Here is a 3,491-nt window from a genome sequence, read left to right on the forward strand (position 1 = left end):
ACTCAGCCCAACACGAAGGATTTTACCCCGATAAATCAAGTCTAACTACCCTAAGTATTCAGCCCAATTTAGTCTACTTTCAGGTGACCTAGACCCCCCTTTAAATCTTCCGTCAGATACCAGGAGGTTAATTTGAATGGAGACATAATTTGAGGGTACTCTGAAACAGGAATGTAAACAGAAACTTCTTCCACCCCTGATAAAGTTTTCTACCTAGAAGTTCCTTATTATTTAGGGCTTCAAGCCACTCTAAGTGGAATACATGTTTAATTAAGAAATGACCATATTCCGTGATGGGACTGCCGATTCCAACCACAACTTTAATATGCATCGCTTTGCTACCATCAAAAGTTTATGACCCAACAAAGCTAGATGAAAGGTTCCACCCTCTTTGTTATTCCCTGTGGTTAGAGTGGGTTGGACAATTGTGTGTGTGATGGCCAACATTGGAGAGATTTTCCCTTTGAAGTCACTGACATCACCTAATATCCTACTCATCTGTGACCAAAACTCAACCAGCAAAGGACATGCCCAGAGCCCATGAAACAAATCCGACCCCACCAGTTTACATTTGGGACACACCAACAACCTGTCTGTATCACCCTGTTTGCCTGGGATGTTAAAGCCATAAGTTGCGTGGTGCAGTATTTTGATCTGCGTCTCACGCCATTGCTCATTAATAACCGCCCGATACAGGTCAGCCAAACCTGAACATATGTGTGGATATACATCCTCCTCACCCAACAGAACTTTCCATTTGTCAAAGATCTTTTTCCTATCCTTAGCTCTCCATTTGTCCCTTAGCAGATGATATAGTGAGGAGATTGTGGGCCTGACCGAAGTATTGAGGAAGATATCAAACTCATTCCGGGTCCACTCCCGAGACAAATCACTGACAAGGCTTTCGCTATAGCTCCTAATCTGCATATAAGGTAGGAAGTTTAGTCTCTGCAAACCCCACTTCTCTTCTAATTCCTGTAAGGTAGCCCAATGGTTCTCCCCTTCTTTGAACAGGTCTCCTGCCTTAGTTATCCCTTTCTGGATCCACATATCTAATAACCTACTGTTATCGCTCGCTTGAAATCCTGGGTTATAAGATAGCGGGAGATGTTTGGAAAATTGATAAGACAGTTGAAACTGTTTTCTCAAAATTTTCCATGTGAGGATCGTGTCTCTCAGTATTAGCGACCTCTTGACAAAGGCAGGAAGCTTGGGTATACTAGTGTGCACCAAAGCCATGAGGTCCCAGGGTGACGCCAGTTGCATTTCTAGTTTCAAATTGGAATAGTAGGATGTTTTGTTAGCCCAATCGAGCAGATGACGACTCAGGCACATTAAGTTGTAGCCCCTCACATCAGGAAAATTCAGTCCCCCATGCTCCCTTCTCAGCTTCAACTTGTCTAGGGAAATACGTGGCCTTTTTCCTCTCCACAAGAATCTTGAGAAGCCCCGTTCTAATCGTTGTATATCAGCATGCCTAAGCAAAAGGGGAATGGTCTGCAACGGGTATAATAATCTGGACATCCCCATCATTTTTATAAGATGGCAACGCCCTATCAGAGAAAGCGGGAGGTTGATCCATCTATCCAGGTCTGCCAATATCTTAGTGATCAATGATGGAAAGTTCAGCTGATACAAGGAGTGAGGCTGCTTGGCCCTGGTGACGGGAAGTGTTGCTACCCAACGCCGTGAACCCTTGGTATCCGGAAACAACGTTAACAGCTCACATTTTGACATATTAACTCGATACCCCGAATATGTGCCAAACACTTTCAATTCTTCAAAAATTTTCATTACATGCTTCTGTGGTCTGGTTAAAAAAATAATAATCGCTGTCCCCTGGAGCTGTAGGAAATGGAGACCCCCAAACATAAAGAAATTATGTGTCAACACAAACTCAAGTAGGGCCATAATGAACTCACGTTTTTTTGGAGGTACATTAGAGGTCTGTAGATAAAAGTTAATCGCTCTCAATCCATCTTCATGTTTGATAGAGGTATAAAGTGACTCCACGTCACAGGTAGCCAGCAACATATCTGGTTCCAAGTGTAACTCCTCTATTTTCTGAAGCACATCCGTCGTATCCTTCAAATATGAAGACAATTCTTCAACCAAGGGATGTAAATGGTGTTCAACATATTTGCATATCACATCATTTAAACTATTCATCCCTGAAACAATTGGCCTCCCAGGAGGATGTTTCATATTTTTGTGTATTTTCGGTAGAAAATACATCGTTGGGGTCACTGGATGTTCTGTCATTAAAAAAGACATCTGTTGTTTCGTGATGATCCCCTCATCTACTCCTCTCTCCAAGATGACACTCAACTCATCCCTATATTTTATAGTTGGGTTAAATGTCAGCCTCTTGTAGCAGTTATGGTCATTTAGTTGACGCCAAGATTCTTTTTCATATGCTGCACGGGGCCAGATTACAATATTGCCCCCTTTGTCCGCTCCTTTTATGACCACATCATGCCATGCTTTGAGTTCTCTCAGCGCCCTTTTCTCACCGCTGGTACAATTACTATATTCCCCATTTGCAGGAATTTTTTCCAAATCCCTAGATACCAGTTGAACAAAGAGTTCAATATTAGGGAAGAGGGAGATGGGTGGAAATCTCCTCGATTTAGGTCTTAGTCGTTAAGGAAACTCACCCATTTGGTTATCACCCTCCTGTTCATCCAGTAGCTCCACAAGAGTAGATAGGGCCTCCTGTTCCATGGGTGTCGAAAAATTGGGCTCTTCTCTTTGTTTAAATAGTTTCTTTAAAACCAATTTGCATGCAAATAATTGCACGTCCTTCACTGTGGAAAAAAGATCCAGGTTATTTGATGGAGAAAATGATAATCCTTTTTGCAGGATATTTGTCTGTTCCTGCGTCATATCTGGACGCCTCTTTCCTGCCGGTATTTGGGGCTCGCCGCTCTTCCATTTCATAAAACGCGGATATCTTCTGGATCCCTGAGGTCCCATAGAGTCGTCATCATTCCTTGATGTCACTGATGATACAGATGTTAGTCTGGAGCGGCTCCTTATCTCAGTGTTTTTCCACCGGTAGACTCTGTTATTTTCAAAATCAGTGCGGTCCCTCTGTAGTTTTTTTGTTTTGATTGCCTTAATCTGATTCTCCCATGTCAGAAAAGACGCATGCAGTTCTTTCTTGTGTGACTCCCATTCGGTCATAGATAGATTCTGGATTAAATGTCTCTCCATTTCATCAATCTCTTTTTCTACTGTACCAAGTGTTTTTATATTCAACTCAATTATTAGCTGCATGAGGGTGCTGGAGCATGTATTACACGCCGCCTCCCACCTGGGGCAAAACTCACTCTCTTCTCTACCAAAGGAGGGAAAAATTTGAACTCAAAGGCCCCTGGGGATCAATGATTTTGCAATATATTGTTCCAGAGTGGCCTTGTTCCACCATGTTCTAAGTCTCTTGTGTTGCAAATTTCTAAAACACATCTTAGATTCCCTAATGCTTCTTT

This window comes from Bufo bufo, chromosome 2 (genome assembly GCF_905171765.1).
Source record: "Bufo bufo chromosome 2, aBufBuf1.1, whole genome shotgun sequence".
NCBI lineage: Eukaryota > Metazoa > Chordata > Amphibia > Anura > Bufonidae > Bufo > Bufo bufo.